This window comes from Lycorma delicatula, chromosome 4 (genome assembly GCF_047948215.1).
Source record: "Lycorma delicatula isolate Av1 chromosome 4, ASM4794821v1, whole genome shotgun sequence".
NCBI lineage: Eukaryota > Metazoa > Arthropoda > Insecta > Hemiptera > Fulgoridae > Lycorma > Lycorma delicatula.
Genome location: NC_134458.1, coordinates 37,440,632 through 37,455,351, shown reverse-complemented (window position 1 = coordinate 37,455,351; position 14,720 = coordinate 37,440,632).

Here is a 14,720-nt window from a genome sequence, read left to right as displayed (position 1 = left end):
AATTAAATAAATTACAGTTTTTGGCCAATAGCGGCTTTATTTTTAATTGCATGTAAAAATAAAAAAGCAGTAATAAGTAGCTGAAAAATTTTTCAAAAAAAATCTAGCAGGTACTTCTATCTACGAGCAAAACCAAGAGCGCTAGTGAATTTTACATTAAGCACCGAAATCGCGCAATGGTAGAGTAGCTTCGAAACTGGAAACTATCTCGTATACTGTAAAGACTAAATTGATAATTTATCCATAATTTCTTAATTTTTTCTCGTATAACGAATTGTTCAATACTTTTTTGACGCAACATTTTTATAGCGCGAAATCATACGTAGGTTACGCTACATATCATACGTAGGTAGCGTAACTCGAGGGCGCTCAATAAATAAACTTCCATAACTCTGTTTCTATTAGAGATAAATAAAAAATTCAAAAAGGCACGGATTTACAAGACTAGGCTATAGATTAGATAAATTTTTCAAATATTTATAATTTATGATCGCCCGTTAATCCGGATCTATTTGCAAGTTTTCGATAAAACGCCTATAACAATAAAAAAAATTCAAAAAATGAAAAAGTCAATATTGCATTTTGTTCTTGAGCTTACTACTTACTAGGGATATCTCTATATCTTATTAATTGTTTATTTATCAATATTTGAAAAAAATTTCATAAAAAGCGTGTTTTGGTACCCCGACTATGAAAACCAATCATTAATTCTGTTTTTTTCAAATATAGAAATATTTTAATTGTTATTTGTAAGGTAAAACATCTACTTTAAGATGGCAGAGATGGTCTTTCAAATAATTTTTCAATGAGTTTAGAGAAGTAAACATTAGTATACATCGTAAACACATTAAAATAATTATATAAAAAAATTGTTACAAAAAAATTGAATGACATATTTTTATTCAACATCGTAGATTTATGTAAAAATACGTCATTTATCAATATTTAACATTAAATTTCATTGATTTTGGAAAATTTTGCAATTTTTTTGCTCTCCGTCAGAAAAACGTGTTTTTTTTAAAGAAAGTATCTAGTTTTTCGACGATATTTTGTTTATTTTTAATATTATGAAAAAATTTAATAATAGTTGGAGATTGGAATGCAAGCATTGGAAAAGGCAAGGAAGGAAATATAGTGGACGAATACGGGCTGGGCAAAAGGCTGGCCAACACCCAATTTAAAAATCATAATAGAAGAATATACACTTCGAAAAAGCCAGGCGATACTGCAAGGTATCAGATAGATTATATCATGGTTAAGCAAAGATTTAGAAATCAACTTGTCGACTGCAAAACTTACCCTGGAGCAGACATGGATAGCGACCATAATTTAGTGATAATGAAATGTAGACTGGGGTTTAAAAACCTGAAGAAAAGGTGTCAGATGAATCGGTGGAATTTAGAGAAGCTTGAGGAATAGGAGATAAAGAAGATTTTTGAGGAGGACATCGCAAGAAGTTTGAGTAAAAAAGATAAGGTAGAAACTGTAGAAGAAGAATGGGAGAATGTTAAAAAGGACATTCTTAAATCAGCAGAAGCGAACTTAGGCGGAACAAAGAGAACTGGTAGAAAACCTGGGATTGTAGACGACAATTGTATCGACAATTAAGAAATACTATAAACAGGAAGTGTTTATAGTAAACTAGCGAAAGAAGACTGGATTAAAGAAAAGTGTTCAGAAGTGGAAATAGAAATGAACATTGGTAAAATAGACGGAGCATACAGGAAAGTTAAGGAAAATTTTGGGGTACATAAATTAAAATCTAATAATTTGTTAAAAAAAGATGGTACACCGATTTATAATACGAGAGGTAAAGTTGATAGGTGGGTGGAATATATTGAAGAGTTATACGGAGGAAAGAAATTAGAAAATGGTGTGATAGAGGAAGAAGAGGAAGTCGAAGAGGATAAAAGGGGAGAAACAATACTGAGATCTGATTTTAAGAGAGCATTAAAAGATTTGAATGGCAGAAAGGCTCCTGGAATATGCGGAATACCTGTAGAATTACTGCGCAGTGCAGGTGAGGAAGCAATTGCTAGATTATACAAACTGATGAGTAATATTTATGTAAAAGGGGAATTTCCGTCAGACTTCAAAAAAAGTGTTATAGTAATGATACCAAAGAACGCAGGGGCAGATAAATGTGAAGAATACAGAACAATTAGTTTAACTAGCCATGCATCAAAAATCTTAACTAGAATTCTATACAGAAGAATTGAGAGGAGAGTGGAGGAAGTGTTAGGAGAAGACCAATTTGGTTTCAGGAAAAGTATAGGGACAAGGAAAGCAATTTTAAGCCTCAGATTAATAGTAGAAGGAAGATTAAAGAAAAACAAACCAATTTACTAGGCGTTTATAGATCTAGAAAAGGCATTCGATAACATAGACTGGAATAAAATGTTCAGCATTTAAAAAAAATTAGGGTTCAAATACAGAGATAGAAGAACAATTGCTAACATGTACAGGAACCAAACAGCAACAGTAACAATTGAAGAACATAAGAAAGAAGCCGTAATAAGAAAGGGAGTCCGACAAGGATGTTCCCTGTCCCCGTTACTTTCTAATCTTTACATGGAACTAGCAGTTAATGATGTTAAAGAACAATTTAGATTTGGAGTAACAGTACAAGGTGAAAAGATAAAGATGCTACGATTTGCTGATGATATAGTAATTCTAGCCGAGAGTAAAAAGGATTTAGAAAAAACAATGAACGGCATAGATGAAGTCCTACGCAAGAACTATCGCATGAAAATAAACAAGAACAAAACAAAAGTAATGAAATGTAGTAGAAATAACAAAGATGGACCACTGAATGTGAAAATAGGAGGAGAAAAGATTACGGAGGTAGAAGAATTTTGTTATTTGGGAAGTAGAATTACTAAAGATAGACGAAGCAGGAGCGATATAAAATGCCGAATAGCACAAGCTAAACGAGCCTTCAGTAAGAAATATAATTTGTTTACTTCAAAAATTAATTTAAATGTCAGGAAAAGATTTTTGATAGTGTATGTTTGGAGTGTCGCTTTACATGGAAGTGAAACTTGGACGATCGGAGTATCTGAGAAGAAAAGATTAGAAGCTTTTGAAATGCGGTGCTATAGGAGAATGTTAAAAATCAGATGGGTGGATAAAGTGACAAATGAAGAGGTATTGCGACAAATAGATGAAGAAAGAAGCATTTGGAAAAATATAGTTAAAAGAAGAGACAGACTTATAGGCCACATACTAAGGCATCCTGGAATAGTCGCTTTAATATTGGAAGGACAGGTAAAAGGAAAAAATTGTGTAGGCAGGCCACGTTTTGGAATATGTAAAACAAATTGTTAGGAATGTAGGATGTAGAGGGTATACTGAAATGAAACGACTAGCACTAGATAGGGAATCTTGGGGAGCTGCATCAAACCAGTCAAATGACTGAAGACAAAAACAAAATGAAAAAATAAATACTACCAGTAGAAATCTAAGTCAATTTTGCATTAAAAAGCCTCCAAACACTTTTTCTACGAGCAAAATTAAGAAGTTATGGATAAATTATTAGTTTATTCATTTAGTCTTACTGTATAAGAGAAGGTACCCAAGTTACTCTACCTTAGCGCGAATTTGGTGCTTATTATAAAATTCCCTAGCGCCCTAGTTTTGTTCGTAGAAAAGAAGTACTAGGGAGCGAAACTTCCTCAGCTATCTACTAGTACTTTTTGTTTTTACATTCGATTAAAAATAAAGCCGCTATTGGCGAAAAACTACAAATTTTTCCTTAATTTGCTAATAAACAAATTAAATACTTATTCGCTCATGTTAGCTAGGTCACACTTTTATTTTACATACTTTTTCGAACCTATTCCAATAATATTATTATTATTAATATTATTTGTTGTAGTAAATTTTTTCGAGGTTAAGGCCTTTTTGAGTATCTGTTGACTCAGCTAGAGGGGGCATGACATGATTTAAACCATAAATGTTTCAATAAATATTACTTTCGTTAATACTATGTTTTATTGTTAAAATCTTAAACATTTTATTCTGAAAATGAGTCACCACATTTATTAAAATACGATTTCAAATAATAAATCTAAAGAAAAAGATTAACACCAATTTTTCCCCTACAGTAAATAAATAAAACTTTTTTTTCGGTGTAAATAATAATAAAGATGGCTCAAGTACCATTTAATAAAATGAAAATTTATTAAGACGGAAATAAATTCGAAGAAGCGTCTTGTAAAGTATCATGTTTGGATTGTACTTCTGTTAAGGACACGAAATATGGATAATAAAAAAAAAAGAAAGGATAAAGGCGATCGAAATTTCATATGATAATGATAAATGTAAATATTTTTAACTAAGTTTTCTTTAGTCGGCAAAGTAAATATTTGATTATATAATAGGCACAGATATATTACTTTAAATTGAATTTCAAAAATTGTTGTCATGAAGTTAAACATTATTTATTATATATGATGTAGAATTTAACAAGATTTATTTACAGTTGCTGTTTTTTTTTTTTTTTTTTTTTTAGTTTTATCCCAGCTGTTAGGATATTTCATTTTATAAAAAATGAAAAATTTTAATTTTTTTTTAGAATAATTTAAACAATTTTTGACATGAATTTATATGACAAAAAAAATTATACACTGAAGAAAACGTTCGATAATGAAACGTTTCAGACATGTATTTGTAGGGGGAGACATTGATTTTTATTTCGAAAATCAATTCGCAGAGTTGTTTAAATAATTCTGAAAAACTACATAAAACCGACCAGGATTAGTAGTAAATCTGGTACAATAAAGTGAAAAGCGTAAAAGCTAAGAAGAAAGGAGATGATTAGAAAGAATATACATGTGTTTGAATAAAATAAAATGTAAAGGAATTAACCGTGACTAAAGGTTTAGAATAGAACAGAATGGAATGGAAAAGTAATAACCAATCAAGTTACTGATTACATGAAAAAAGAACAGTGAAGTACGTTGACTTCGGATTTCTGAACGGTAAATTTGTCAATTAGTTTGCAGCTATTCCCTTTCGGTATCTCAACCTGAATCGAAAATAAAAAAAAAAACTTTGCAGTTAAACTACCTTTAATTTTAGTAACTTAACCAACGACAGATTAATCCGTATTATAATTAAAAATTAAAATGAAAAAGTCAAATTAAAGCTCTGACGGTCGACCGTTCAGTATTCAGTTTAAAACCTTTGATAATTGTAAGTTGAATGATTAATAATTTTCAAAAATTAAAGTTAATCTCTTATTAAAATAATATTTCTAACGTACAGTTACAGCATAACTGAACGTAATAAAACTGATATCTCCGTGCTACGGTTCTGTTTACTCTTCCCAAATATTCAAAAGCATTTTTGTTGTTAAGATAATAATTATTATTTTTCTGCTAAGATCACTATAGTTTCTATATTTAGTCCTTTCATAGCTTCATTATTTTATCTCTTGTTGAAGCATTTAGGAACCAATCCATTGTCAAAAGCTTAATTTAACTGATGCTTTAAATTTCTGTTAATCGTTATAAAGCGTTTAGTCAACGCCCCTCCCTATATTTGACGTCATAACTTATCTGGCCTTCTTCTTGTTTACTTGTTATTAATGGTTAAACAAGAATAAGGCCAGATTATGTATGACGTCAAACATACAGAGGGACGTTGACGAAAGGCTATATAAAGATTAATAGAATTTTAAAGCATCAGTCTAATAACTTTTGACAATTAATGGTTCCGAAACGCGTCAACAAGAGATAAATGAATGAATCTATGAAAGGTAAGCAGTACTAAATAGACAAAAGAATAATAAAAATTTACTAAATTTTCATATATTTTATTTTTATTACTCTTCTAGTTTCTGGCAAATCCTCAATTTTTGACTTCAAATAAATCTAATAAAAAAACATATTTGTTTCCTAATTTGATTACGTAAATTATCTGATATATGAAAATTGAATTTATTTGAAAAATAAATATTAATTCATTTTCATAATGTTTTAGATTGTAATGTTTTTATAAGAATTAGCTTTATATCAATTAATGCGCGAAAAATAATTTCTTGTGTTTTTTAATTTAATTTTTATTTTTCCATATATATATATATATATATATATATATATATATATATATATATATATCACAAAAGCGGCAAGGTAAACTTGCCATTATAGTAGTCATAAATAAAACTTTACAAATGCGAACGAATAAGTGCATTCAAAGATAGATGACAGGTTAAAAAAGAAGAGGAAAAAAGCATTCCTACTGGAGTAGTTTTCAACAACTGTACGTAAAAGATGAAAAAAGAATAAACCTGAAAAAAAAAGAAAAGTAAAGAAAGTCTAGTCCTGTATGAGCTAAAAATGACAGAATATTTTATAAATACGTTAGAGAGTTCGTTCTAAAATATCAAAGAGATGGAATCGGATATTTCCTACATCTTCTACTGAAGTACTTCTTAAAAAACGGACACTGTTAAAAAAAATAAAACTTTTTTCGTTTTTTAAAACGGTTTGCTTTGAAAAATATAAATAGGTTTTGAAATTTAAAAACTAATGATGTAAAATGTTCTCTTACGAAATCTAACTTTGGATATCTGATTCCCATGAATAATGTATTGAAGTAAAAAAATACCAAAAATTAAATTTAAAAAAAGTTACCAAATGGAAATGTAAAATTACTTTTTAATTTATTTTCTACATAAATATGAATATAACCGACTGAGATCAGCAAAAGAAATGCAAAGAGAAGAGAAGAGAAGGCTATTTCCATTAGGGAGAAATATTGCTAAATAAATAATACGTAACATAGAACCTTATCTATTAGAGTAATGCACAGAAAGCCGGGATGCGAAGAGAAAATTCGAGAGGTCTTGCGAATAACATTACTTCATTTCTCTTCTCTCGGTGAATCATGGGGTACAAAAACCTCTTTTGTTCTCTTGTTAAATCGTTTTAATAATCTTAAATTTTCCAACGGATCAATATCCAGTGAGTGGTGTACAACAGGAAAGATAATTTTTTTTTATTATTTGGTCAACTCAAAAAATGAATCCAATATAAAATTTCTACTTTCGTATTTATGAATGCATTCATTTTTACTCTATTTTGTCCATCAATTACGTAACATATCACACGTGCAAACTCTGTATATTTATAGAAGTCTCAAGGAAAAATTTGACCTATATAAAAGAATTCTTACTCTAGCTCTTTACACGTTTTCATGGAATTTTTTTTAGATATTACGTATAAAAACTTGGATGGATAAAATTAATTGATAATATTTTTCGTCTAATTTCATTCTTGTAATTAAAAAAAAAAAATTATGATCGATCTAAAATATTTTATTACTGGTGAATTTGTGAACAGTTTTAAAACGGCAAACTGTGTTTTAATTATTCAGAATAAATTATATTTGTGACTATAAACAGGTTATATCTATTAATAAATTCATAAAAACGAAATAATAAAATAAAAATCTGAGTCCTATTGACCCAGTTATATTTTCCTTGTAATTATTTTTCGGGGTGTAAGTTACAGCTTTTTTTTCATTTAATCTAATAAGCATCACGTTTAAATAATGAACTGGTATGAATATGCATAAAAAATACTTTAAATAATATTTTTATCCTGCATGGAAATAATATTTTTTTAATGAGTATGGTGTATTATTACGTAGTTATAATCTCGCAGAATAACACTGCCAACAAAGAGTTCACTCCTTTAGTAATAATTGGTAAGAAGATTTTCCCTTCAAGCAGTGAAATCTCACAGGCACTTCAGTGTCATGAGTAGCTTCTGACGGCGTGAAGTCAGAAGCTGAATTAATAAGGCTTTTAAGTTAATTAAACCAATTTTACCCTAACGTGTGTTTATTTTTCAAGTCACATAAACTTGAATAACGTAGCTGTATATTTTGCTGAAAATGTAGACGGATTCCAGTACGAAAATGTTTTTAACGTGTTTTTTTTTATACTCCATGATTTATTGTAAATTCTTTATGCGCTTACTGTAATAAAAATGTTACTGTTAATGAAAAAAATAATAATAAAAAACACTTAAATTAAAATGTTCTAATTTCTTAACAAAATAATGAATCATTTTTCAGAGAATAAAATGAATACATAGGTATAAAAAGATTTGTATTACATTAATTAATAATAATAATAATAATAAATCATGCAATCCAATCAAAATCCTGTCGGTTAAAAAATTCACTTAAATTATACAATTTACTAATGTCTTTTAAGGTTTTAAATTTGTTGTTTAATTATTACGTTCATATCATACTTGACAGTCTACAATAGAATTTTATAATTAACTATACAATATTAACTACTACAATTTAGGCACTTAATTTTATATAAGTTCGAAAGATAAGGGAGTTTTTAAAATTGAAAATTAATTAAAATATCGCCCATTATGTTTCCCGATAGTTCATGATTTATCAGCAAAAAAATGTTTATTTCAAATCTTGAAACAATGAACCACATCCCAAAAAAAATTATAAAACTTCCAAAATTTAAGATTTACGCTTATTTAACCTTCAAATTTTACAAACTTTGAAAATATTTAGTTACTTAAAATAAATAATCTTTTTTAAGTTCTAAATTTCTATTCCTGCTTTTTATGGATTTTTTTTGTGTATATGTATATATACTTTTTTTTCCAAATAATATTCATTAAGGCATAATATAACAATATTATAAAAAAAACTCTATTCTTGTTATTAGAGTACATTCCGAATCAAGTGGTATTACATACGTTATGAGGTAATTATGAGGTAATTTTGATTTATACGTGTTACATTGCAGTAGTATTTTATAGCTAAATTACATCCATAGTTTGTGGTCCGAAACGGTACACAATGCAATGTTGATGCAATATAGTGCATTACAATACGTACAATGCGGCAGCAGTATATAGTGGCATTACCGAGTGTATGGGAGTCGATATTGTGTTCTGAAACAAACTTGACATAAGCAAACAAGTTAATTCTGAACAGCAACCTTACTATACATATAACTCTTATATTAATATAATTTACGACAGACCTTGTTCATGTATACAATTAATTCACGAAATTCTGTATTTCAAATACTCCCATATAGCCTACAAACATGTATAAAATGTATAAAGCTTATATATATATATATATATACTCATCCAGTATTCAGACGTTTCAAAAAACAAATTAATTAGAAGCGGGAGTTATTCAGGTGCAGTCAGATGTAAATCATCAACATTTTATCTCGTAAAAAAACAGTTCAGAACGGATCATGAAAGGAAAAGCTAAAAACGATTGTTTTTTTTCGAAATTACGATTGATGTTAGAAAATTCACTGTAGTTTTTCTACAAGTTTACATCAAAAGAAGTAAATAAAAAAGTTTACATCAAAAGAAATAAAAATAAAACCTTCATGTATAATTAATATTTTCGGTAATATCAGTTTAAGATATACAAAAATAAAATATGTACAGTATAGTAATTCATTTTTATGTTATCTATATGTATATCCACCAAAAATCTTGTTACTCTCCGCTTGCACTATAAAAAATTAACGAATTCAAGACTATATATCTCCAGAGGTTCTAGTTGATTGCAAAGATCTTTGACGGTCCACCTTATTTTTGTCATTCGCTCCTGAATATGAATGCCTGTTGTATTACTTTTTATGGTCCGAGATTTTGGAGAATTGGAGAAAAAAGTTATATTTTTATAAAATAAAAATTATTTTGAAATTTTACATTTCTGCTTAATCAAAATTCGAACTGTTAAATTTGATTAAACGTTCTCGTAATTATAAAAATGTTATGTTTCTGAAGCAAGTTTTAAGATTTAAAAACAACAGAGTAATTACAAGATAACTGAAAAATCCGTTATGTACGCTAATAAGAAATAGATTTGGACATCGAAAAGACAATGTTACCTGACAGGGAACTGCTACTTTAATCATAAATAGAATAAATCCTTATTTAAAATTAAACATTTCTTTTACGATTATTAGATACCGTTATTATACTGTCAAATATAAACGTATTAATGAAACAGCATTAAGAAAATACAGGAATTGGAATGGCTGTTTTGGTGAAATTAAGACCTTTTAATATATATAAAGGTAAGATAGCTACGCATTTACGGGTGAATAATAAGAGTGTATCACAAATTTAGTCTACCACCTAGATGGCCTATCGCACCTTTGGATCGCCTGCATGAGTTAATTGTCAAAATGTTAGTTCACAATTATAATGGTTTTACGTTAATATGTGATTTTATGTACGAAGTAAATCACAGAAAATTAGTTTCTTCTTCTTGAGAGCGAAAATTATTTTTAAGGAATGGTTATTACAATGCGAATTAAAGTAATTACAACAGCCGTCTAAACTAATCTTAAACGTTTTTTATCGTTAATTTTACCTATAGTTGAATATATTCAGTCGCTTTGAACGTATTGCTTCAACATATTGGTTTAAATTTCTTCCTATGCTACATGGATGACGAAAATTATTACATATCGTTACCGCTAGAAACCTAACGGTCGTTATTTTTTATAGCGCACCTTTTTTGTATATATTTAAGAATTAAAAGGAATGTAAAACGAAACATATTTTAAGTTTTGAGGAATACCTTATGGTGGTTCCGGAGGCTAAACAAAAAATTGAAGTAAAACGAACCCACCGGTTGGTCTAGTGGTAAACTCGTCATCGCAAATCTTCTGATTTCGAAGTCGAAAGTTCTAAGGTTCAAATCATAATAAAGGCAGTTACTTTTATATAGATTTGAATACAACATCGTGGATACCGGTGTTTTTTGGTAATTAGGTTTCAATTGACCATATATGTCAGGAATAGTCGACCTGAGACTGTTCAAGGTTACACATCATTTACATTCACATATACCATCGTTGTTCATCCTCTGAAGTAATACCTGACGGTGGTTCCAGAAGATAAACAGAAAAAAAATACTAAAACGAAAGTTTAAAGGCTTTGAGATTGTAATGTAAAAAATGCCAATTATTAATGGCTGTTTCTTTTATGGTTTTTCTCATAGATATAATTATGTTTTGACGTATGAAGAACTTTCAAAACGAATAAAAATGAGTTCGGAAGACACTGACTTCACCCTTGATTCTAACAGTAATAACATAACAGTTAAACTAATGGAATGTTACAATAACTAATTACAAAATTACAGAATTATATTGTTATGAGAAATTGATAAATTCCTTTATTTATACTCGTAAATATTTTTAACTAGAGGAAATCTGAAGTAGATCAATATCAAACTTATATTCAATAAATATTTTCCAGTTACAACCTAAAAATCTCTATTAAAAAGTAAGATAAAAAATCTTAATCGATAAATATTCAATATTTTAATGAAATTAACTAATTAGATTTTGTAAATTAAAAAGAAATGTAATAATTGTTACACTAATTTATTTTTTTAACCACGATTTGTTCCTTCATATCATAAATTTTTGTAACTTAACTATCGTTAACTAAAACAAATTTACAAGAAATATTAGTACAATGTAATTTTCACACTTTGCAGTATATTACCTGTGTTTGTATAAAGGATATGGTTACGCCATCAGTTAAGTAAACAAACTGAAAATTCACTAGATGGAATAAAATGGAAGAATGAAGGCTTGAAATTAAGAGCATCTGAAAATAATGGAAAACGGTTTAGTAAAGAAAAGGAAGGAATTTACCTGACAGGTTCTCACCCCGACCTTCAAACTTTCTTCCTATTCTTAACATATCTGACACAGATAAAGTATGATAGACAGACGTTAAATATTTCAAAAAACAAAATTATAATTTTGTACATTATTTAATTTCTTAAGAGAGCATTAATCATTTATTCATTAATTCGTTTTATATTATTATTTAATTCATTACCGCTTTTGTATTATTAATTACGATCGTGCAATATAGGCTGTGTATGAAAAACAAATTAATTAAATAGGGAACAGTAATTGTTTATAGCAGTTATGAGATTTACTCGTGTTACATACGATTAATATCACAATACTCATTTGGGAGATAATTTATTAATCATAATTTTTATCGATTTCAAAAACCGGAGGATATTCATACGCAACATATACATTACATATATGTATTCTTTACATATTTTTTATGGATTTTGAAGCCTACGTATGAATAAACTCGCTGATTTTGATTACTATTTGTTTAATTTTGTAGAAAAAGTTCAACAAATTTTTTTATAGCAGGTCTCTTTCAAAGGAAGATAATTTTTTATACGAATAATTACGCGGTCATTTAGATTTGATGACGATTTTATTGTTTGTCATCATCAGTTTTAAATTTTACTTTCCCGTCTACATAGCAGCTATAGCTATATACAAGGCAATGTATGGTGATCTGTCAAAATTGGACATATCCGGTTTTCACCCGCTCTTGACAAACAGACCTTTAAGAACTCCAGAAACCGAAAAATTAAATCGAAATTTCCACGACAAAATGTGCATACGTATGTATTTTGACGCATAAATCGCCTTATATCTTTAGAACTAACTACTGGACCGATTTTCACCAAACTTGGCTATAATATTTCAATAGTAGGGGCATTAATGTTATTGAATTATCAGTTCAAAAGGTCAAGAGGTGGGAGATACAGGAGAGCAAAACGAAATGGTCTCAAAATTTTTATAATTGAAGTTATTATATATATATATATATATATATATATATTTTTTTTTTGTGATATTAGTAAACAATATTGTAAAAAACAGTTTGCTAAATTTCACCCCCACCCCTAAAAATGGTTTTAATTTTGAAGAGTTATAGAAGGTAGTACAAGGGATGATTTTCGTTGCATTTTTAAAAATGTTTTGTTAACAATTACAAAAAAAAATCATCTTTTGCAAAATTTTTACCAACAAGATAATTATTACATAACATGATAATTTAACAACAAACTACAAAATATTGGAACGAGTAGAGATTATTTTTATTACAAAGAATAAATTAAATTTGTATATAAAGTAAATGAGCTGGGTAAAATGTAGAGTACAGTATATTTTTAAAAAAATATTTAACCCTACAAGTGACATCACTTTGTGTGTCAGGCTACACTTTGAACATTATTATTCTCAAAATTATCCGCTTACAAGGAATTTTTTTCTTTTACCTCAGATTTCTTTTCATGTGTCATCTCCTTAAAAAAAATCCTTTTCGGCATTCCGGAGGTAAATTTCACCAGTGCTAAGTACAGGATAAAAAAAGTTTTTCCAACTTAAAAAAAAATTTTAATTTACTCAATATGACAATGGTTGAATGTGAAGGAAGTTTCACATGTTTAGCACACAACAAGCCCCATCTTCTTACAATTCCAGCAATATTTGGTCATCCCTTGTCGTAAGGGTTGGTCATATCAAAAATTGTTTTAGACAAAAGTATTAGGTAATGTTTAGACGACCACTTTAACCGATTTGATACCGTGCTTATTAAGGGAGTTATGATTTTTTTTTATCTTCGAAACCCCATTTTTTCCACCTCCTGGGCCAATGGTTGCAATGGTTGGTGATATTAAAAAACTTTACTTACATAAGTTTTAGGCCCTTATCCAACAAATAGTAGGAACGTTAAGCGAATTCGATATTTTACTTAACAAGAAAGTTATAGCGATATTTTTTTATTCGAAAAAGTTCCCCAATTGTCCGATTTTGCCCATTAACGAACTCGACCGAGATTTTGGGTCGCTATATTTCATGTATCAATTTGAAGGTGATTGGCGCAAAATTACGACAGTTATACATATTCTAATCGTTGCCTGCCTGCACAATTTTTGCCTTCTACCTTACCCTCTAATATTAAAGCGACTATTCCAGGATGCCTTAATATGTAGCCTATAAGTCTGTCTCATCTTTTAATTCTATTTTTCCAAATGCTTCTTTCTTCATCGATTACACTTCACGCAATACCACTTCATTTGTTACTTTATCCACCAATTTGATTTTTAACATTCTCCTATAACACTACATTTCAAAAGCTTTTAATCATTTCTTATCAGGTACTCCGATCGTCGAACTGAGAGCTCGTTTCGCCTGTGATATTCGCTATTTTATATTGCTTCGTCCATCTTTAATAATTCTGCTTCCCAAATAACAAAATTCTTCTACCACCATAATATTTTCTCTTCCTATTTTCACATTCAGTGGTCCATCTTCTACTAGATTTCATTATTTTCGTTTTGTTATTGTTTATTTTCATGTGGTAGTTCTTGCGTAGGACTTCATCCATAATGTTCATTGTTTCTTCTAAATCCTTTTTACTCTCAGCTAGAATTACTACATCATCAGAAAATCGTAGCATCTTTATCTTTTCACCTAGTGACTGTTACTCCGGATTTAAATTGTTCTTTAACATCATTAACTGCTAGTTCTATGAAAAGATTAAAAAGTAACGGGGATAGAAAACATCCTTGACGGACTCCCTTTCTTATTACGGCTTCTTTCTTATGTTCTTCAATTATTACTGCTGCTGTTTGCTTCCTGTAAATGATAGCAACCGTTCTTGTATCTCTGTATTTGAACCCTAATTTTTTTTTAAGATGCTGAACATTTTATTCCAGTCCTCGTTATCGAGTACCTTTTCTAGATCTATAAATGCAACGTATGTTGGTTTGTTTTTCTTTAATATTCGTTCTATTATTAATCTGAGGCCTAGAATTGCTTCCCTTGTCTCTATACTTCTTCTGAAACCAAATTT